The sequence below is a fragment of the Perognathus longimembris genome, chromosome 15 (assembly GCF_023159225.1).
Source record: "Perognathus longimembris pacificus isolate PPM17 chromosome 15, ASM2315922v1, whole genome shotgun sequence".
Taxonomy (NCBI): Eukaryota; Metazoa; Chordata; class Mammalia; order Rodentia; family Heteromyidae; genus Perognathus; species Perognathus longimembris.
The window spans coordinates 37683567-37707373 of NC_063175.1; the positions used below are offsets into that span (position 1 = coordinate 37683567).

Consider the following 23807-nt stretch of genomic DNA (forward strand, 5'->3'; position numbering starts at 1 on the left):
TGGTGTTTCTGATTTATGATGAATTTTCTCACTTCTTTGTAAATTGAGGATTGCCTGTGTATATTATTAGAGCTCCAAGGATGGTTCAACTAAACTTTTGGTTATCCTAGGTTTTACCTCATACACATAAGCTCTCAGAACACAGGGGCTTGAAATTTATGAGCTCTGTTCACAACAATGTGACAGTAGATCTCTACAGAGAAAGCTCTAATGAGGTCCTCATTGATGGAAATGGCAATACAATAAATAAGTCAAGACAGGGCACCTGGGAATATTGGTTAATTGCTAAGTAAGTATGCATTAAATGGACAGTATATGTTGTGGAATTGTGAGTTCAAAATAGAGCTTGCTAGTGTTGGCTAGAGGAAGGGCATTTGTGGATGGGTAGAAGAAGTTGGCTAATCCCAGAGATGACCAGTGACTGCAGAGTAATAGAAGAGACACAGAAATGGAGAAGAGAGGGCTCATCATTTCCTTTGAAAATGTCCTCAGATGACAAGGATCCATGAACATTAATCAATCAAGTAATTACTCTATGCTTGTGAAGTACCAGGACATGTAGTAGGGACTAGAAATTCAGAGCTGAATGAAGATAGAATTGCTTGCTCCCTACCACAGAATGGTGTAGAAAATGAACAGGAAGAATACACAGACTAGACTACAGACAGATATTCTGCTTAGTACAGAGGCCCATGTGGACAGGAGAGGTCACAAGTGACAAGAGTGAAAGAAGAAAAGAGAAGAGAAGGAGAAGAGAAAAAATGGGGAGAAAGGAAGGGGGAAGAAGGATGGAGGGGAGGAGAGAGAAAGAGATAATTTGTGCGAATATACTAGTACAAGGTAGTGTTCCACTGGAAAGCACTGCTCTCATGAGCCAGTATTTCTTTGTTTTAGTATGATTTTTTTTCCATTTCTTTATTGTCAAAGTTTTGTACAGAGGGGTTATAGTTTCATACATTAGGCAGTGAGTACATTTCTGATAACTTGTTACCTCTTCCCTCATGTTTAGGTTAGAAAGTTCTGCAGGTTGCCCATTCCAGAAAGGCTCTGCTGCCAGAATTTCTTCTCCTTGGAACAGGATTCATGTTCATGCTTAGACATTCATGAGCTAGGAGTTTTGACTCTTAGGCTTTCTTTTAAGATGTGAGTAATACTAAGAAGTATGATACATTTCACTAGTCCATATCCAGTTATATAGTACTGGTTGCAAAGGAGGCTCGGAGTTGGTCAGGAAGTCAATGCTTTCCAACCCACTCCCCTCCCATTTTCTCCCCTCCCCTCCCCACCCTCTTTTCTCCTCTTCTCTCTCCTTTTTTTTTTGGCAGTACCAAGTGAAGTCAGAGCCCCATGCTTGATTGTTAGGGAGACACTCTCTACCACTTGAGCCCTTCAGCCATGAGTGAGCTAATTCATTTCAAGGTAGAGTCTCACTGTATGCCTGAGCCAGCCTGGGTTGCAGTATGCCTACTTGTATTTCAGTATGGCCCAAACATTGCTTGGATTGGATTCTCGCCAACTTATGCTTGCTTAGAACTGCAGCCCCTTATTGTTGCCTCCTAAGTAACTAAGATGACAGGCTTGAGATATTGCTTGGCTCTGTGTGTGTGTGTGTGTGTGTGTGTGTGTGTGTGTGTGTGTGTGTGTGTGTGTGTGTTGAGCACAAAACCCAGGATCTTTTGCATGCTAGACAAGCACTATTCTATAAACCCAGCCCTCTTTATTCTTAATAAGCTGTTTCTTTTTAATTACAATGCTTTATGTGTTTCTAATTTAGTTTCTGCCACCAAACAAACCAGGGAAGTTTCTACAAACACAAAATTACATACCAGCTCTTTATAAATACACTGTTGTCTGTTCCTTTTTGTCCTTCTCCCACTCTCTATTTTTTTTAATGCCACACCTTCTCCTCATTTTGGTTCTATTTAGCACACATCTGTTTCAGGATTACTGTGGTCTAAGAAAGGGTGACATTGTTAAAAAATCACAGAAGAGAAGAGTTGGAAGTGACCTCTAGGTCAGCCGGCTGTGGGTGCTACTCAGGACTACAGAACCCAGGGGATTCTCCATCCTTTTGCTCTTTCCTCCGGATTCTGTTTTCCTAATCTAGAACAGTGCTCTGAAGACTAGACAACTTGGCTTCCTTACTATTTAAAACTACTTCCTTGTCATAATTTGGTTGCATCTCAATTTTAATTTGGGAAGTTAAAGGTGAGCGGAGGCATGCGAATGTCTATTTGTACATGAGAAAAAGAAAAGTAGCATGATGAACTTACCAAGTACCAGAATGCACGTGACAGGTGCCTGTTCTCAGGTTCCACCACTCCTGCCTCACTTCTGTTTGGCTGTGATCTGTTCTTAGCAACTCCTCTAAGTCACATCTAGCTGAGCTTCTGTAAGACAAGGAGTTCTTATCATATTCCTATTAGAGCCACTGCGATTCTTGGGCTCCATTTCCATCTTTTTTTTTTTTTTCCTTCTCTCCCTTTAAGAATCTATTCAGGTTGGTTTTTTGAGTTGCTTGTACTTTCCAGTCCCCACAAGTGATTGCCGAAGGGCAGGATCGACGCTACTCCACAGACTGAGGACTTTGATGACTGATGACATGGAAACTAGTGGGGCAAGGGTTCACCACACAAAAGCCAAGGATACAAGTTCCTCTTCAACCCAGGTGATCTTTGATATGTACTCCTTCTCCAGCCCACACTGACTACAAGGAAAGCAGAGAATGTGACTTGACTACAGAGTATGAGTGTTTCATTCTGGCTGAAAAAAAAAAATTATCCAGTGAGGTTTCCTCCCAGGGGATGGCCATTTTCCCTGCATAAGGACTCAGTGACCTGCTGCTGATAAATGATCAGCATTGGGATTTCATCCATCGTGAGTCCTATCCCCCAATAATGAGCAACTGAATGCATATATTGTATTTGATGTTGTATATGAGATTAATGTATATTCTGGCCTTGCAAATACTAAGAGAAGGTGCCTTTTATACATCCATTGCCCTCATTTACTAATCGTACTTTCCTTAGGTAAAAAGGGAGACCTGGCCTCCCACACTGATTGCTGTGTTTTGCCTCAGCCTAAGAGTGATGCAGTAACATTCTTGCAGGCAGAGATCGAAAGGAATAGATGCATTCTTGGGATCAATGTGACATTTTCCAAGCTTTTCCTGACCCTGGTCTTTCTAAAGGCATTGTGTGACTTCTTACAAAGTGTTACAAGCCCTCCTTTTTCTGACCAAACTGTATCAATTCCAAGACAGATAAATGCTAAATGATGTTTTGATTATCTGTCATTTCAGATTATCTGCCCTAGAGTCACTGGTGTGTAGAGAGACATGTACAAACATACCTCTTTATAGAAAAATTCAGCTAACTTGATAGCTATTCTCCTGGACAGTATGGGCCATCTTTCCATGATTATCAAATCTTGTTCCCAGTTTTGCATGTTTTTATTTTGGTGGTGTAGTCCTGGGGGACCCATTTTCCTTCTTTCAATGATAAAGATGCTCCCAGTTTTAAGGATTCTTTCAGGTTCCATCTGTCATAAGTGTCCCATAAAATTTTGCTTAGCTACTTAGATTCCTTAATCAGTCCTAAAATATATTTGATCAGTCACATTTGGCACTCAGTTTTGCATTGTACTGCCACAACACCCACTAGTTAGTTCAAGGCAGGAGTCAATCACTGCCTGTCTAGGTCCTCTGTCCTGATGCAGTGCTATACTCTGGAAGCTGTGCAGTGTTTTCCTATTGGTAGTATGGTAGGCTCCAGAATCACACAAAACAGTAGAAACTTCTTGTTTTGATCTCATACGTAAGCTCAGCCTTTGTGTTACTGCTTAACAGAATGAGGAGGAGCATGGGAGCCATGACACAGCTCTAGAACCCTGGCTGTGGCTGTACGTGAGTCATCTGGCCAAAGCTAAGCATCCTTTGGGATGTGAGGAGGACAAATACTCATGATAGCTACATCCTCTCACTACATCTCTCAATAAAATGACTTGCTCCAAGGCCATGTTGATTGCCGCTTACAAAGACACATTAGCCAGGGTTCTCCTGTAGTCAATGAACAGTGAGGGAGGCTGGATGGGAACTCCTCTCTTCCCTGCCCTATCTGAATGCAAATGAGCAAATCAATTAATTACTCATTCTCTGTATCTCACTGAGTGCTGGCTGTGGAGAACATGCGCGCACAGGCAGACCCCCACCCGACAGATGCATACACTATACCTTAATAATGTCATGCCTAGAGCCAATGGTTGTTGTGGCATGCAGAGCCACACAGAGACAGATGTGATGAAGATGAACTGACCCCATTTTTAAGAGAATGGAATAAGCTCTTTAAAACTAATAATCAGGCTCTCAGGCTGACACACACTCCACTGTCAGCTTGAAGAATGAGACCCTGATGTGACTTCTCAGCAATGAATGACTGTGTGTGTGGTGGGGAGGAGGGAGAGAGAGACCTTCCTATTGCTGCTTTCCAAGGGGTTAAGTATTACATAATTGACATATAGGGGACCTGGGAATGGCTCATCTTGTAGATTCAAGAATTCTCATATGGCAGATAGTTGCGTAAACAATTCAGGCCTAGAGAAACTGGGCTTTATAGCATGGGGGATCCAACAGTCTAGTCCCTCCCTCCATTTCCATCAGCCCTAGAGAAAGGCCAGACTGATGTGCAGATGGATTCAGGACGTAGGGTCATCCCTGATGCTGTCCATTAGCACACTGGCTTCTTGAGCATCTCCTGGACCAGACCCTTAGCTGTTGTAATGGAGACTACAGAGAACTCATGGGCTTGGTTCTGCTATCATAGATCTTTTATTTAGTATAGAACTGTGTAGAACAAGCTACCAGCACTGGAGATGACATCAAAGTTAAGGCAAATGTGCAGTATATGTGACGTTTAGACAACCTGAGGTCCTAACAAGGAGTAAAAGGTCTAAGAGGATTGTGTAGGAAAGTATAGCTTTGAGATCAAAGGATGTGATAAATATTCCTTCTCAGAATAGCTTTTGGTGGTGTTTGTGTATAGCAAAGCTCATGATCAACACTTGTTGAACAAAAGATTGGACATTCTTTACATGCTCATGAATGGGGCATTCAGACACACACACACACACACACACACACAGTGATTAAACACAGTGTGATTAAACCTTTTCAGAAAAAGTGAATGAAAAACAATCATGTATCTTGATAGCAATCAAACAGGAAAACATAAGGTCACTGTAACTGGGGGCGACTTGCCTTCTTGATCTGTACCGATTTTTATTTTATTTTACTTAGAGTGGTTTTTTTTCTTTTCTTTTTTTCGTAAAGGAGACCTGCTCTGGTAGTGCAGTTCTCTCTGCAGAGTTCTATGATTCAGGGATTCATGACCCTGACACCTCTTCAACCTCTGTTGTCCCATTATTTCATAGTCAACGGGGCAGATAGATAATTCCCGGTTATACAGATGTGGACCCTGAGTCAGAACCATGAAGTGACTTGTCCAGCATCTCAAAGCCAATGAGCAGCTACTCTTGTGGCTTACTTTTCATTGTGTTACCTCAGATCTCAATGAAAGTAGTGACATGTGGCAAATCTCTTTTGTAAAATGATTCTTCAAGTCTTCTGGTACAGTTGAGTTTTAACTTTCTTCCCACAGTGGAATAGGGAATTGATCAATGAATGCCAGTTCTCATTAGGTCTCAGTTGTTCCTCTGTTCCCTAGGATTGTAATATTTAACATTTTCAAATGGATTCCTTTGTGTTGAACCAGGTTTTGCCAGCTGTAATAAATGAATTGTCTTTTCTTCTCCTGGAAAATGTCCAGGCACCTGGAGTTTGGGAGGGGGGGAGGGAGGGAGGGAGGGAGGAAGGAGAGAGAGAGAGAGAGAGAGAGAGAGAGAGAGAGAGAGAGAGAGGGAGAGGGAGAGGGAGAAGGAGAGGGAGAGGGAGAGGGAGAGGGAGAGGGAGAGGGAGAGGGAGAGAGAGAGAGAGAGAGAGAGAGAGAGAGAGAGAGAGAGAGACAGACTCATCTTTCTTGTTCCCAGTTTTCTCCAACCCACAAAGGGCTTTGGAAAATAATTTTTTAAATGTATTAAAACATAAAATTAATAAAAAATATGGTAGCATTCAAACCTGGCAGGTCATTTAGAATTCCCTAGAGAGTTCTTAAAAATATGCCAAAGTCATCCAGGATCTGGTAGCTCATGCCTAGCTTTTCAGGATGCTAAGATCTGAGGTTTGTGGTTCAAAGCCATCCCAGGAAAGTCTGTGAGACACATATCTCTAATAAACTACCCCCCCTTAAAAAATTCAGAAGTAGAACTGTGACTGAAGGGGTAGAATGCTAGCCTTGAGCCAAAGAAGCTCAAGGACAGTGCCTAGGCCCTGAGTTCAAACCCCAAGACCAGGAAATTAAAAACAAAAAACAAAAACAGTGCCAGAATTTTACCATGCTTTTCAGTTGATCTAAAATAGGTCTTTAGTAGTAAGTACTTTTGAATACTCTTCAAATGATTCCAATATATAACTAGTTTTTAGAACCTTTGATTGGACCATCCTTAATATAAAAATAAAGAAATAAATATTTGGAAAATTCCAATCAATTCTTCTGTATTAGCTATCACTATCAGCATTAAAAGTTACTTGGTAACTCAAATTAATAAGCATGGTTACCTGTCAGATATTCCGTAGGTTATACATTTATGAGTAGCCTAACTTCACTGTTTTGGCTCTGGGTCTCCTGAATTTGCAGTCAAGGAAGAAGTTGGCCAGGGCTATTTGTTGTGGTGACTTGATGGGGCTGTTGGATTCTGTCCAGTGTGGTTCATTCACACTGCAAAGTAAGAGCTGGCTTTTGGCGGGAAGCCTCATCTCCATGGGGCTGCTCAAGCCCTCACTTCACAACATGGCAGCTGAGTTTTCTTACAGTGAGTAAGTGACCCCAAAAGGAAGCCACAATGCCTTTATGACCTAATCTTGGAAGTCATACTTCCCTTCTGCTTGATGAGCCTACTCTGAGGAAGATGGATTCAAATCCACTTTTTAAGGAGCCGAACCAAATAATTTGAGACATATTTCAATCCAGTCATGGCTGAAGTCATGTAACTACATTTAGTCCTAAAGCTTCAGGTCTCTTGACTGCTAGTTCAGTGGCCATCAACTAGTGTCATTACTAATTGATTGATTCTAAATAAGGAAATGACCATAAAAGATTTAAGATCCTATCAATTACCTTCTTGCTGTGGACAGGCTGGGTCATTAGTATCTGGGGAGGGGTCCCTTGTTGGTTAGGAGTGTGACCATCTCACCATGATTCACTTGGACTTAACTGCCTCTTTCTGCCTATTAGAGTCCTCTTCAGGAGAGGATTACCTTGCCAGTGGAAATATATGAGCTCCCTGTGTGATATACCATAACTGCAACAGCACATCATATAATTTTCCCCGAAGGCTTGTTGCAGCCTATGTCGAGTCATTTGTATTTATGACAGCTCAGGCGTGATTTAGTGCGACCTCACTTTGATAAAAGCCATTTAAAGCTCATAAATATGGGTGACACATTGCCTCCCTGGCTGGGGTTTTTAAGAAGAGACTGAGATTTGCATTGCCATTCAACTTTCATTGTTCAGGATAAAAAGGGGGGGGGAGCAAAGAAAAGAGCAAGGAAGTAGAAGAGGGGAAAGGAAAGAGAGGGCAAGAAAGAAAGAGTTGGGCAGGGAGAGATGAAGAACACTGCAGGTTGCCACGCTGGCTGTGGGAATCAGACTCCTGACCTTGCCATATATTCATCTCTGGCCTTCCTTGGGAGAGCTGGGATCTGTGAAGGGCACCAGCTCAGAGGGAGGGCCAGGCGAAGCACATACAAGTGAAGAGGTCGCCAGACTTTATGGGCCATTTGCTTCCTCCTTTAAAAGCATTGTTAAATCACAACCAAATTACAGTAAATTGTCAATTTTTATTGGACAGGAAAGTCCTATAGCTTCACTCCTCACAACACAGCTGTCTAGGGACAGTTTTACTGCAAGGTGGAGCGGGTGACTACTCTGGTTATAAGATCTGAGGGCACCAACCTGGGGCTTTTCCAATCTGTCTCACCATATCCTTGGGCCATCTGACAGTCCTTACCATGAGCCACCTTCTTCTGGTTGAGAGGCTTACACAGGCTAGAACGTCCAGAAGAATAATTGTCTCCTTATTCATCAATGAATTGCTGGTAAGAGTTCGACTCCAGGATGGCACACACAGAAGCAGTGAGGAGCTAAAAGACAACAAAGCACACACTTCCTTGATTTTGTGGTTTGTATCAGTTTCTCTTATCTCCCTTCTGCATAAAAGTGCTTATCTCTATGGGGCTCCTGATCTTCCTCATGGATTCCCTATGGTTGTTTAGTTATAACCATTCGAAGATACTGAACTAGTCAGTTATTGAACTAGTCATGATTAGCCATGATCTCTCCGGCTGCCTCTTCATTCTACTCACAGTGAAGCCAGGGTCAGCCAGCTGGTCAGTGGAAGACTGTCCAAACCTGATCAGCTAGTTGGACAGCAATTGCCAGGTGACTGAGCCAATCTCTGTTCTTCACATAGGCACTCACTCATAAGTAAGATCGATGTTAGCCTGTTTACTTCTTGATTTCCAAAGGTGTATGCCAGTGAGTGAATTGGGAAGGAATGAGATAAGAAAGCATTGTACTCAACCTGAGTACAATGTGAGGGAGAGAGGCTTTCTGACAATAACCTTGAGCAGACGCTTCACTCTGGTAATCTGTGGGCCACTTTCACCCTTACAGATATCTGTTTCTTTTGATTCCAACATCATTTTGCCAAACTATGCCAATATTCAAGAATAAATGGCTTGCTTACGGGTACAAACAAACATGCATACACCCCTGCCTCACTGAAGCCAGATTTGGGGCTCCCAGCTATGAGTTATAGTATTTCCTTCAGTATCCAGCCGAACCACTGCAGGACTCCCCATCCCAGTTTTATGGATAGGAAAACTCAGTTTCAGGGTGATGAGAGTCATCTGAGGAGGCTCTAGTAAGGGGGCCCAAACAAGGGCCAGAAGAAGGTTCTTCCTGGAAAAGGGATCTAAGCCGTGTGGCCAGCTATGTGCCTCTGCCCAGGGGTTCTCTGGGACACCACCCTTCAAGGGCAGGCACTTCGAGGCAGTAAGCAGCTGAAGTCATGGGAGTGGGAAGGGAGGATTTCATCCATCTTAATTCTTTACTGCAATGCTTTACATAAGACTCAGGTAGACCCAAGTGGGTCTCTGTGCCTTTGGTGCACTGCTCTGTGGGAGTCCAGCCAGTCTTCATGAGCACCTTCATCAGTGTGTCTCCACAGCAGAAAGGATGCTGTCTTCAACAAATTAAGCCTCCATTTAGGTTCTGGTGATCTTTCAAGTTTTTAACACTCTTTTCATCTTGGATCCAGGTATTTATTTTGGTACCTGGTTTTTCCACCCAAAGGCTCCGTTTTCTTTCCTGTCATTTTTATGCACATAATTAGTGGTGATGCTCTATTTTTTCCTTATATTATACTTAAAGAATGAGGGGATTTTATTTTCTCCTTCAAATAAGTGACTTGTTAATTAAAGCTTTTTGATGTAGTGTAAAATGCACTATCCCTCTTGTGCTTTCTTATTCTCTCTTGATGTCTCTATTTTGCTCTCCCTCTCTCTCTCTCTCTCTCTCTCTCTCTCACACACACACACACACACACACACACACACTCACATCCAATCACAAGTTTCCAAGCTGCTGTAACTTAAGTTTGAGAGAAACTTTCTGCTTCTCAGTACCTCATGCAAATGATCTATGCTTCTAGAAGCTGTTCATGAAACCTGAGTCTGTATGTGAGAGAATAAAACCAAAGCTAAGTGAAACTTAGCAGTCCCCACAAAGGGCACAGTTACAAAGCCCAGAGCTGGGATTTGAATCCCAGCTTGGTGTTCTCTGAAGCCCTCTTTCAGTCCATGAGCGAAAAGAAAAGTGTGAGCTTGATCCAGTAGACTCTTAGCATCCCACAGGAAAACAAGTTAAAAACACAGATCATTTGGACAACTCAGCAAGACAACATAGACTGTGTTTCTGCAGTATTGTCAGCAGGTGAAGTTTAGGAAAGTTGATGGCTGGAAGGGAGAAGTTCTGGCCAGGGTAGCTGGACAGGTCTTATACAAATTTCCTGTTTTACACTGTGATGGTTGAGGCTGGCCAAGGGCTTGGAGACCCAGCCTAAGTGAAGTTTTCTATTACACAGGATGTAATATATCCATACCACGGCAGAATCAGGAGTGAGACCTACTTTGTGTAGAGGAAACATTTTTATGGGAGTCATTGACAGGGCATGTCTGATCATACACAGAAGAACCTTGATTGTCTGAAAGGCATAGAAGAGTTATACCTGGCTATTCTCATTTTCTATAATGCTGTGGCCAGAAAACTTACTTGTGAGTACAGAAGTGTCAAAAATGTCCCACCTTTCTTAAAACTTGGAATGGAATAGATGAGATTGGGTGTGGCTATTGGCCTAGTTTGTACTGCTTCTAAGTTGGTGTCTAAACCCAATATCTCTAAGTATCTCAGGCCAGATACTTTATACTCCCAGGCAGCTTCTTTTTACTTTCCCCATTAACTCAGGCCCCTCTAGAAGTGTTTGGTTGCAGTTATTTACCCATAGAACTTTCCAGGAAGCAGCAGGCTTCATACTTCATTTCATTAACCTACACAGTGCCAGCCAGTAAGCTTGAATTCCCATTCATGGCACAGTGATGTTCTACTTGATGCCCTTAAATAGTTTCTGGTCCCTAAGTGATTCATTTCCCTGTTGATTTCCACTGTACACTGAATTTGGAGGAGTGAAACTGCTGCTGGGTATCTCCAGGGCTGTAGGTCCCATAGGAACAGCCCATTCTGCACATCCAGCAGTGCCAGGAGCCTGGGGCTCTCCATTCCACAGCTCTGGGGATCTCCTCTATGTGTAGATGGTTCATTGCTCTAAGACTTGTTTCAGGCAACTCACTCCCCACCCCTCTTGCCTCCACCTGCTGCTTCCTCATATCTAAATGATTCAGTGAGCCCAGTTCTAATTAATTACCATCTACTCTGCACTCCAGAGAAAGGGAAACCTGTTTGGGGGAAGAATGGGAGGAAATAGATGGAGAATGTCTTTGGGATATAAGGCCTATTGTTGCCAGTAATGCCTCTTCCTTCCGTGCAGGCATTTTATGCAAAGTTGTGACTAAATTTAGCTTTCCCACCTCTCCAATGCCTAACAGAAGGGGGACCCTGGGGGTGTCTGAGAACATGAGCTTCCCTGAACTCCTCTTTCTTGGAAACACAGAACTCCTTATGTTGAAGGTTTACGGGAATCACATTCTCACATGCTTCCTAGGGCTTAACCCCTAGTCAGCTGCACGCCCTCCTCTCAGAGAAGCTATGAGAGGTTCAGAGGTAACACCCTCATTCCTAACCACTCTGGTCATCTATCTACCACTTGTGGAAGTTTTTTGAAATCTGAGTGCAGTTCTATTAAAAAAAAAAAGATTTAATGCTCCTATCATTTTTGAGATACAATCCACATTCTCTAAACATATCCTTTTAAATTGTACAGTAGTTTGTGTGCATGTTGTAAATCACGCAACCATCACTGTTATCTAATTCCAGAAAAATTTCAATCCTTTTGCTTCCAAGAGAAATCTATGCCATTGCCAGTTCTTCCCTTCTTCTACTGTGTCCAGCCCTAGGCCACTAATTTGTTTACTGCTACTATGAATTTTTCTCTTTTAGAAATTTCCAAGACAATCATGTTAGGGGCTCAGATCCACTACAAACTGTGAATTGAAATAGCTGAGCCTTATATTTTTAAAAAAATGCTCAGGCAATTATGTATAGCCAGGCATTGCCCCATCCATAGAGTAGAATTGGGGGACACACTCTACATAAGGGCTCCTATTCACTGAAGCAAGCTGTGAGTGCTTGAGAACTATTTGCTGAATGACCAAGCTAGAAGACGCTGTCAAAGCGTAGTGTGACTGATCTTTTCCTTCAAGGATACTGATCAGCCCTTCTTCAATCAGCTGTTTCATCAATGCCTGATGTAAATTTCAGTCTGAAACGTATTCTGGCCTTTCTTTGTCCAAACGAATGAGTTGAATAAATTGGAAGGATAGTTACCCTCTCTCCAAATGACATAGCATGTTTCTGCATGTCACAGTGGCTAGTGGCTTATGAAAGGTACTGTCCTTTCCAGAGACCTCCATCATGATATGTGCAGTCCTAGACACTCAGAGGAAATGGATGGAAAATGACAGACTGGGGTCTCAGGTAGGCACCAGGACCAAAACTAAAAAAGATCCTGGATATATAGAGCTGAATCACAGCTTACAAAAATGTTAGGATTGGTACACTGGAGGGCAGAAGTTTATGCGTAAGACTGCAGTGACTGGATGGGCATGGTTTAGAACCAATCCTCATCCTGCCTTTCGAGTCTGATCAGGGGTCCAATCCTGCTCTTCTACTTCCCAGGCTTCCTGTTTCCAAAGGATCTTGTCCTAGCCAGAGGCCACTCAGGCCATCTCTGTCTTCCTTGTACCGTATACTGTTCTAATTGAAATCCTGATGGTTGTCACATTATCATCCTTAGTCTTTTATTCTGTACCTTCTGGGATTAACAGTGTAGATTAAGCAAGAAAAGGTCATCAGAAAGTACAAAGGCCCATCAGATGAATGTCTAAACTTAACCAGCAATTGTATGAGCAAGTGGGTATGGTTTGATGTGAACCAACCTCCAGTACTGGGAAGATAAAGCAGAGCCTTCCTTATGGTTGAACAGAGGATATTTATACATTCCTGTGCTCTGTGACTTCTTTTTGAGCCCAAAGATCTTCAATGCTGTTGGAATAAAGCATCTCAGCACATGGGATGTGTTTGTTCTTCTGGGGTTTACATTGAAGTAGGGTGTGTCCGGGTGAGAGGATATGGACAGCAAATAACAAATACATGACAAAATGTTATGCAGAGATAATGCTATAAAGAAAGATCGTCCATGTCTAGAGGATGAAGAACATATAAAGAGCTATACAGAAGAATGTATAACAATACAGGAAGTCTAGCCAGGAGAGGCCTTTCTAATACATGTCATGACCAACATGGAGCTAGAGAGGGAGAAGACAGGTCTCTGAGGAAAGAGCGCTGCAGCCAGAGGGAACAAGTGCAAAAGCCCCCAGGGTGCAAATGTTCTAGTGTTCAATCCTGACTTAAGCTTAAATTCTCTAAGGTCAGACCCCACCCTAGCTAGATGAAATTTAAACACGTGTGTGTGTGTGTGTGTGTGTGTGTGTGTGTGTTGTGATTTTCTGAGAAAGGATTCTACAGTATAAGCAAATGGTGATCTACTGTATTAACAGGCACATCAAGTAGGCCTGTGTGGCTTGAACCTAGTGAGCCCGTGATCTAGGATGCAGGAAGCTGAGAGTGGGGGAGTCGATTCAGCTCAGTTAATTTACAGGGACTTGCAGCCCATGGTAGAGATTGTAGATGATCTTTTAAAGAATGGAAATTATTAAAACATTTTAGGGTAAACAAGATGAGCCAATCATCCCAGAAGTTCTGTGCCTTTTCTATGGAAGTGTCCACAAATGCTGGGTAAAGGCAGGCAAGCAGAGGCACGTAGAGAATATGTTTTGCCATGTTTATCTAGGTGACATATATACCCGCACTGCATAGGCTTGAAGTCACAAAACTAAAAGGCAGATGAACGCACCATATTTTACATTTCTCCCTGGCCTTTTAGGTGAAAAAACCTTTCTAGGTGTAATACAGAGAGGGCCCCCAACTGTCACATTTCTTCCCAAAAAAGTGACTTTAAAAATGCAAACATGATGAGACAGACATGAAGAGTTGCAGATTATGTTTCTGACAATGTGTAATCGTCATTTGTTTGAGCATTGTCATTAGGAAGGCTTCTGATTATTCTGGCAACCCTTGTTTTGTAACTCCCTGGGGAGAGAAAGAAGCATGAAGAGAATTAAATTTCTCCAAGGAGGGGGCCAAAGGTCATTTTGTGCATTGGACAGCTGGCTCCCATCATATTGAAGTGCTGTGTCCTCAAGTGTTACAAACAGAATAGCTGATGGGCCCTGTTGTCAGTTCCTGTACTCTCACTATCTATTACAAATTAAGCTGAAATTGTGGCTTCTCAAAAGTCAAGGAAGAAATTCTCCCCCTGCTCTTCTTTAACCTCTTTGATTCCTTCTAAGCCAGCTAATACTGCTGCTGTTAAAGGCCACAACGATGCAGTGTGCTACTTCCTAAATAGATGGCTGCTCTGAGCCATTCCAGTCTGCTAGTAGAATAAGGACATTGGCAGTGGGCCCGTGCATCCCTGTGGGCAACACATTAGTAAATATCTCTGGGCATTTTATGTAGAGTTGGTTCATAATGACAGTACCCAAGCAGATATCCCTATGGCTCTACTTCACAGCCCTGGTTCTCTCTCCAGATCTCATAGTTCAAGAAGAACTGCACAAATTGGAAGTCAAAGACTTTATGTTTTAAGGCTACTCTTACTTCTAATGAGTATTGTAATTGGGAGCAGGTAATTAACTTTTTAGAGCTTCAGTTCACTAATCTGTAAAATCAGAGGATTCTATTTGAAGATGCTCTGTTTCCTCTGGCGTAGGAGTTAGTTTGCTTATTTGGCAGGGCACTGAAATATGAATGAGCAAGAGGTGACGTACTACTATGGCTCAACAGTTCTCCGACACAGGGCTGAGTCAAAGAGGTGGAAGTTGTGGGGAAGGGCACTCAGGATCCTGAATCAGAAAGAGCCCTCCCTTCCATCAGGTTCTGTGTTGTCTCTAGTGAACTACTTAACCTTCCCGAGCCTCATATCCTTTATCTTCTAGATGACATTACTGTGTTAGCTCAGAAAGATGAGTGAGACATAAATGAGATTTGTATGGAGTAACAGCACTTGGGAGAGCTTAATAGACATTCACTTTTCCTCTCACCAATTCAACAATGGCATTTTAAAAATTATTATTTATAGCTTTGGAGTTCTTGGTTATCTTCCAACATGAAAAAGAACTCAGCAGAGAAAGATGTGTTCCTTACGTGTCAGGTATTAATACTGATGTCCACAGACTTTCCCCAAATACTCCTACTAAGCCCTGCCTCCAAATCTGTATCTATTGGTGTGAAGGACTCACAGTCCTCTCTACATATTGGGTCTGGGAGGTTTCTTTATTACTTGTGAAACCTGTGTGATGAACTTAAGACATGCCCAGGAAATTGCATCATATGTACACAGAGAGATCTCACAAACTCAGGCAACTCACCAAGATTTTTCTTCATGTGAAGGAATTAGACTGCTGCCAATTAAGGGGGCTGACGATTGTGGGGGCTGACAACCCAGTATTCCCATGCATCATGTAAATGTGCACAATCATTGCTTATGGCATGCTGAAGTAACAAGGATGGATAAGAAAGCCCTAAATGTTTTGTTGTTATTGTTGGTTGTTTGTCCCCTCTCCCCTCACCTCTGGAGAAAGATTTTGGGAAGGAGTAGCTTTTGGTGGTTTCTTGATTTTCCTACTTATCTCACTGCCCACCACCCCCAAAAAGAGTTTTTTTTGTTGTTGTTGTTCATTGGGAATGGCTCAGTTTTCATAAAAAATGAATCCCATGTGATCAGTCTGAATGACCATATCAAAATTAAGTCACAGTATGTATTAATTCCAAAAACGTTTGTGCATTTTGCTATCATTCGACAGATACTTGGTACAATAGCTAGCTGGTGAATAAGAGCTCATATGCTCATATCATCATCATCCAAGAGTTTACCCTGGAATCCCATGGGTGATCAGAGAACTATAAGTGCCAAATGAGTGGCAAACATAAAACAGTTCAGAAGGGAGGTCTGGAAAAGCATTCTGAAAGAGCTGGATTTTAATTTGGACCATACTGATGCTGATTATCAGATTGGCAGAGAGAACTGGTATACCAAACTTGACTCAAGCAGAATTTATAAATAGAGGGTGAGTAATAGGATGACATCTTGCTGTTTGAGTGAGAGAAAACTAAGGAAGCTACTAGAAGGAATGTATAAACTATAACAGATCCTTGAATGCCCAGACTAACTCTTCTATTTGCCTTTGCTTCTTTAGTCCTTCCTTCTCTGGATGTTAATGTCCCTTTACCAGCTGTGCTACACTTCTGCAAACTTCCTTTGTCCCTTCCCCTCTCCTGCTCTCTTCCCTTCTTTTTCTCTCTTTCCTTTTTTCTACATACACAATTGCATGCCAGGCAGAAGGTATGTTTCTTTCTTCTGAGTCCCAATGTTCTCTTCTACAGAGTGAAGGAATTTAAGACTCTTTAATGACCAATGAGTCCAACTTGCCCACCATCTCTCTCACTCTCGCTGCCTGCTTCATATTCTGGGTTGAAAATGTCTTTCTCTGAAGAAAAACTAGGTATGGTCTCCCTTCTCAAGGCTGCAGAGAATCCCACAGGAAAAGCTCCATTTCCTAGTTTAGGACCGTTCTTAGGGAGCCCACCTTTTTTCTGACTGCAGTAGCTGCTTGCCTTGTGCCTCAGGTCCATAGACTTCCATGCCTCCTTGGTACCAGCCACTCTGGGATGCAGGCAAGAGCCATGGCTTTGATCATGCACACAATAACCTCAGCACCCAGGCATCCAGGCTAATCACTTTTGATTACGAATGGATTAAACAGGACAGCAGCTGCATGGGCTGCTTTGATTCAAGTCTGTTCAAAAATGAGATGCACAGACCCAGGCCTGGAGGCTGCAGATGCCAGACCTGCCCAACCCCCCATCCGTCCTGCAAAGAGGGGGGAGGACTTCAGTGGGGGCATGGCTCAGTCACAAGGAAAACTGAGGCAACTCACATGGACTCTGAACTCAGTATCCCCAGGGCTGTCACCCTTGGGTTTTTGTTTTTTTTGTTTTTTTTTATGTACCTGTGACATAACTGCATGCTGAACCTTTTGCCAGGTATTCAGCCTTGTTCTGCCCGCCCCCCCCCCCCCCCCTTGTTAGAGGGAAATGTCGCTTGTTTTCTCTGTGTTCCTGAAGGTAGAACGGGGGTTACATGGCAGTTACTGTGCAATGATGAATCCCAAATCCACCTCAAGTGCAGCCACATCCAGAGAGGCTGAGAACTCCTGTCCTAACCATCCCTAGATGTGGTCTTTTGGGTCTAGTAGGGACAGAAAAGATAGTAGTGTCTCCATTGAAACATTTTATCTGTATAACAAGTCTTGTGGTACCCATTTTTTAGAGCATTTCACATTTCACACATTTCATCTTTTCTCCATTATAATTATCTACCAGCATCTCTTTCCCTACATTGGACAATGTCCTGAGTATATCTAGTTTCTGAGGATGCAGGTGACTGTTGTGTGTACCTACTTATGTATACAGATTGAACCCCTCAGGGTTTGGTAGGGAAGGAGCAGCAGCTGTCTTGGTTAAATTGTAAGACTTAGGGGAGGGAACACAGATAAGGCAAATTCAACACCAAAGCCCCGAACTTTCTGGATTATTGGATCCATTAATACATTTGAACTTGGGATATTTAATGTTTGCTCAAAAGGGTTTGAAAGAGCAATGGCGGGGAAACTTTCACAATAGAGTGAATATTTCCCACTACCTCCGGCCTACCTTGCCTAAAACCCAGGCAGGTATCCCTTCAACCTTATGCTGCAGTGGCCACTTAAAAATCTAATAATAGAATACGCATGGCCAAAGCCCCTTTGTATTGCCCATAACTGTTTCAGAGAGTCATAAACTTGGAGGGAAGATAAAGGAAAGGAGGGAATGTGAAGCTTATCATCAAGCATCCCATGTGTTGGTGTGGTATAGCTCATTTTTGCCCATTTTCCCAATTAAGTGAGCTAAGCTGATGATCTTAAGCAGACAGGCAATACACACAGTGTGGTGTGCTGCAGCCAGTTTACAGTAGAGCTAATTGGACACATCTCTTTCCAGCACTGCAATTGATGACTTCAGGTTGATAGCTTGAACTTGTAGGAAGGTTTATCTTTTGGAAATTGGTAGTAGCCTGACTCAAGTGCCGCTTTATATTTCTTTCCCACCAGATAATCAGTTGTTTAAGATTTTCGAGCATAGCCAGCCACTGGTGGATCATGCCTGTAACTCAAACTACTAAAAAAACTGAGATCTGGGGATCTCAGTTTGAAGACAACCCAAGCAAGAAAGTCCTTGAAACTCTTATCTCCAAATCGCTGCCAGAAATTCAGAAATAGAGTTGTAGTTCAAGTGGTAGAGTACTAACTAGCCTTGAGCAAAGAAGCTCAAGGCCACAGCACCTAGACCCTGTGTTCAAGCCCCGGGAATAGCAGCAAGAAAAAGAGTTCCAGCATATGATTGGTTTAGTTGCTCTTCCCATTGGCACTGTGTATGCTCAGATCTGAGAACCACTTTTAAGGGAAACTTTTATAAGCTTCCCTTAGATGGTGATAACACTGAGAATCATGTCATGTCTAGGGAGGGAGAGGTGAAGGTTCTTAAAAAATTCTTTCTGGGATGCATGGGGACAGTCTTCTTCAAGTGTACCTGAGGCTGGCTGTCAGCAAGAAGGCTGTTTGCACATGGGCAAGATTGCAATGAAATGAGAGGATGAGATTATTGTCATCTGGATTTGGTGCCTAGCTGCAGTGTTGGATCTGAGGTCTCCAGTTGGATTCTCAGTCAATCTGTTTCCTCATTTGTAAAATGAGGCTTTTATTTCAAATTTCACAAGAAGTTTATTAGCATGAAAAAGTTAGTTGTTTTGCCCCTAACTAGGGGCACCAAAATCAGTGAGACATATTTCAACGGAATAAACGGAGAACTACTTGCTAAACACTATTGCTCTGACACTAAGCTTCTAAGTACCACTTCCCTGAAGTGCTCAAGCTGGATGCCCATCTGTCAGAGAAGTTGGAGAAGGGGATTCCTTTATTAGATGGAAGCTGGTCTGGATAATCCTTTCCATGAGCATGGCCCTGGGCAAGTCACTGACCAATGTTTTTGCCTCATTTCCTCCATCTGTCAAACAAACAGGATAGTTTCTTGTTTCTTCCTGTTTTTCATTTTTCATTGAGGTAGCTGAATGAGACCAATTGTTTGGACACTTTTAAGTATAGGGAGTGTATTTCATTTCTATCCATCTGCTACTATACCATGCTTGTTTGTAGAGTTCCTTTAGTATCTTTAAATGGAGCAATATTCCCTATAACTCCATTACAAAAAGCACTTGCCATGTTCCCATCCAGGAGACTAAAGGTATAATTCTGAATTAAAAGACAGACCTGTTATCAAACTATTTTAAGTATTTTATAGAAAGATCTTAGGATTTGGATGCCTAATCTCCCAGTTTTGGGGTGAAGGAAGAGCATGGCCATTGTGGTTGATATTCTCATGGCAAAGATGAGTGAATGGAAATTTCTAGGCAAGACTTTGCCACTTCATTGTCCCTCTTCTATCCTAGAAAGGACTCCCAATTTCCTTGCTTAGTTAGAACAAAGCAAAAGGACCAATCGTTGGAAATATGGCATAGTGACAGTGGATGTTTTCCTAATGGCAGACTTTAGGTGGAAGGGATGCACAAGCTTTGCCCTCATCAATTGTGCCAAGAGCTTTATCATGCCTTCCAGATGCTATAATACAAAAGCATTATATTTGAAGTATTAGAAGCCTAATACTAGCTGGACTCCAGGTAATCCCTGTCTTTATCAACAGAGAGGTGGTATGAAGCCTGAGAATTTCTTGAGTGTGTGGCAAGGCTTCTCATCACCTTCCCAAGATTCAGAAGCTATGAGAGAATGAGGGCATCCTGCCACGTTTCTCATAGTAGGGAGTAATAAGTGCCAATGAGGAATATGGCTTATCCAAGTGACCATGAATTGTCAAGTGTGCCTGCAAATGTGCTCATTGTCAGCCCCCATGGTGGGCTTTTCATTTGCTAAATGAAGGACTTGAACATGTGATGACTAAAGAGTCTTAAGAGTTAGCTGAGTTAGCTGCTTCGTCCAGTCCTGCTGAGGTAGCACTAGTAGTAACATTCATTGTTCTCCATCTCAGGGGGAAAAGACAGTCAGACATCCCCTCAACTGACACAGCCAGATGGGACATAAGCTTCTTCAGAAATAGGTGGACAGTGAATCAGGCAAGCACTGACTTCAGGGAGAACCATTAAAGAATATTGTGTTTGGAGAGAGGTCTGAGAAGATATATAATCCACACTTGACTGTGTTATTTAGATGGGAAGCCTATTTCTAGACACCTCTGAGAGGTCATCCTTGAGAATTAAGTCATGTCAGCTTTCAGCAGATTGTGTTTGGTTGAGGCAGGATTTTTGTGTAAGATTTGTGTATGCATGTATATACACATACACTTTCAGCTATTTCTGGAAATCCTATATGCAATACAAGATGGACAGATTTTTGACAGAGTCTCAGTACATGTTTGTATTTCACAGATCCAAGCCTGCTTCAGAGGTGTACTTCTGGGAATCCAGTGGTATTTTTCCAGGATGTTTTGTTTGCTTAATCTACTGGGGGAAGCGTTAGAGGCTGAAGCATATTTTGTGCAAAGTCTTCAAGGATGGGAATCAAACTTGGGAGCTTCTAGGTTTGAGAAGTCACAGACGTTTTGGTTCTGGGAGGCCAGAGACTTAGTTCTCAGCACTTCACCATGATGGAACGCATTAATTCAAGAGCAGAGCCATCTGTGGAAAGGACTGAAAATTGCACAGATATTATTCAAATAGCAATATAGAAAGATTTTTCACTTTGCTCAATAGCAAAACCTACAAGCAAGCAAGTTTCACTTGGTTAATTAAGCAAGCACGGAGCTTCCTTTGAGTTCTCTACATCGGAAACTCAGACCTGAGGTCTTTGGCACTGGCTGGGTTTGAACTCAGGTTTCCTGTCTTGCTGGATAAGTGCTCTACACTTAAACCATGCCTCTAACCCTTTTTCTTTAGTTCTGTTTCCAAAAATAGGTTTATGCTTTTAGCTGGGCTAAGACCACACCCTTCCCAACTTGTACCTCTTAAGAGGCTGGGATTACAGGCAGGTATCACCATGCCCATATGGCTTTTAAAGTTCTTTTTTCTGGTGTGTGTGTGTGTGTGTATGTGTGTGTGTGTGTGTGTGTGTGTGTGTGTGTGTGTGTGTGTAAATTGCTTCTTGCAAAGCAAGAAGATTATACTTGGTGTTTGCTTTGAAAACTTTTGTGGTTTTCCTGAAGGTTGTTCTGTCTCTGACTGTCTACCTCCTTCATTCTGTCAGGAGCAAAATTGCTTTTTGCTACTTATTTTTCTTAAGGCTGTAATGCCATTGTGAAGATAACATAATTGCATGTTATACATCTTTAGTAACAGAGCTGATTTATCTTGGATTTCCCATTTTTTGTATTGCTAGAAAGTGTCCACTTGTATGATTGTAGTAGTATTCCTCTTCCTTGAGATATAGTTAACCGTGTCTCATTGTTGGTTGTTATTTTCTTTAAACACCTACCTGGTGTCTGCCTCAGTGCAGTCTCTAGAAGATGAGCACATCCCCTAAATAAAAAGTCTGGAGCATGTGGTGGTTAAAGGGCCACAGGATGCACAGAAATGGCTGGCCATGTCATACACGGGGTAGTGGTGGATGAACATACTTCAGTGGTAAACAGAACTGACTCAAACAGTTACACTGTATGACTTTGAACAGTGATTTAATGTTGGAAGTTTCTGTTTTCTCATTTGTAAAATGGTATAATTACAGCAACATTGTATGAGGTTCTTGAGAAAGTTTAATGCCTATCCTGAAAAGTTTAAAGCCTATCCCTGAAAAACATTTATTGGTTTCTGAGAAATCCTAGCTCCCTTGATGGTGTCTTGGAATTTAGTTTGGCCTTCTTTGAGAGAAGGGAGTGAGGGTGGAAACAAAAGAGGAGGGAGACAACAGAGAGGAGAGGAAGTAGGAAGGGCTAAGGTAGAGGGAGAGTAAGCTCATAGAGAGGAAAACACTTTGCAAGATAATGAACAATGTTCACAGCATTGTATAGTCCATTTTCTCTGAATTCCTTGATTCGCTGGAGTCAGGAACACAGTTCGTTTGGCAAAAGCCAGCTTGACTTTACAAAAGTTGTGAACTCGACCCTAGATGGTAATGCTTCACAGACTGATGGGCATACTACCTCCTGTCCATGGGAAGAGCCATCTGGGCCATTGAGGGCTATGGAGAATCGTCCCTGGGGAACAAAGATGCCCCCTGTCAGAGGAGGGGTGGGCGTGGCTGCATCCTGTGAAGCCACTCCCAAAATGACCTGGGAAGAGGGATAGGCACTCTAGGATTCATCCTTGGGTGTTTTATTTAACTATGTTGACTCTCAATTTCTTCCCCCATATACTGGAGAAAATAATACAGCTCTGCACCAGTTGTATGAAGATTAAGAAGCATGAAGAAGTGAAGCATCTACCTGGGAAAAGAACAGACAGAACTAGGTCCTGAAACATCTTATTTTCATAGTATAAGGACCTCAAATTCAGGTCCTCCATTGAACCTGAGGTTTATAAATGTGTGACTGACTCCCTGCAGCTACAAGATTCTGCTCTCCCTGGGCTCATCTTGGATTTATCCTTTTTAGATATCCACCTGTAATTGTGATTAATTGCTCCAGATTTGGCCCGGAGGACCCAATTCTCTGCCAAATTGCTCTACTGAGCAGAGCTTTTGACTCCAGTGCTCAGATACTCTCCAAAGGAAGCACCTTCTGACTTCTTCGCTCTCTCTACTGAGTGATCCTAGGGGTGTGAATCAATTTCCAGAGCTCCACCAAGGGGATGAATTAGAAAGCTTTGTTATACATCGTAGAGCTAAGTGGAGAAGATCATCTGGTCAGAGCTAAGCATAAATTCAGTAAATACTGAGAAGGAGATGAGGGAGGATACTCCCTTAGCATGCCACTTCGCTTGGCATAGGTTCGATGAGGAGAACCTATGCCACTGGCTTTTTACAGTATTTGCAAACCGTTCACAGATGCTTGTGAGGTAATTTCTCAATCTTTAATGGAAGGAAATGACTTAACTCTCTAGGTTGTGCCCCAGAAATGGAGTGTATCTTTAGCTCTTCCTCTCTTGGTTGGTACTTGGTTGGCATTCCTAATTGTGGAGCTTGCTGAAGTTCAGGTGAAGAAAACAGATAGGGAGGTAGAAATGGTGAAGTGAGGAAAACACTTTCACTTGCCATCATGGTGAGTTTGAAAGGCTCTGAAAATGAAGTCTGGACAAGGGACCCTCACCTCTCCCCAAGAGAGACAATCAGTGGATCTTAGCATGGAAGTCCAGTATACAATACCAATATGGTTGTGCTGCTCTTGATGAAGAGTATTTGGGACCTGAAACTTCTTAAGAACATCCCCTAAGAACCCTTTCATAGAATCCATGGAATCATTTCACATGGGTTAACTATGCCAGACTTAAATGCCATTCCCCCATCTGTGAGTGATGAGCCCCAGAACCTACTTAACTTTTCAGCCAGCTTTTACTGGAATGCTTAATAAATGATTGCAGTAATATCGATGCCACTAATATCAGTTTTATCTGTGTAAACTTTCTACCCAGTACCACACAAGAAACCTTGCATGAAATCCAGTTTCTTGTTCTTAAGAATAATTAATTTGGAAAAACAATACACATTAGGACATTCACAGAAAAGGAGGGAGAGGTTTTGTGAGACTCAACAGGTTCAAATAACATAAAGCAAGTCTCACATCACTGGGTTCTAGATTTTATTT

At 42.4% G+C, this 23807-nt stretch overlaps 1 protein-coding gene and 2 long non-coding RNA genes across 7 annotated transcripts in view; 2 read left to right on the plus strand and 1 right to left on the minus strand.

Moving 5' to 3' along the window:
- The window catches only part of Setbp1 (SET binding protein 1), a 349334-nt gene that overhangs the window by 148553 nt on the left and 176974 nt on the right, over positions 1 to 23807 (plus strand). The window lies entirely within an intron of this gene.
- On the minus strand, positions 1288 to 4438 carry LOC125363892. Its single transcript, XR_007213379.1, has 3 exons — positions 3816 to 4438; positions 3726 to 3733; positions 1288 to 1297 (listed from the first exon to the last, which is right to left on the minus strand). It is a non-coding gene; the product is annotated as an uncharacterized LOC125363892 (long non-coding RNA).
- LOC125363889 lies at positions 2600 to 16835 on the plus strand. Its single transcript, XR_007213376.1, has 3 exons — positions 2600 to 2612; positions 12812 to 12822; positions 13659 to 16835. It is a non-coding gene; the product is annotated as an uncharacterized LOC125363889 (long non-coding RNA).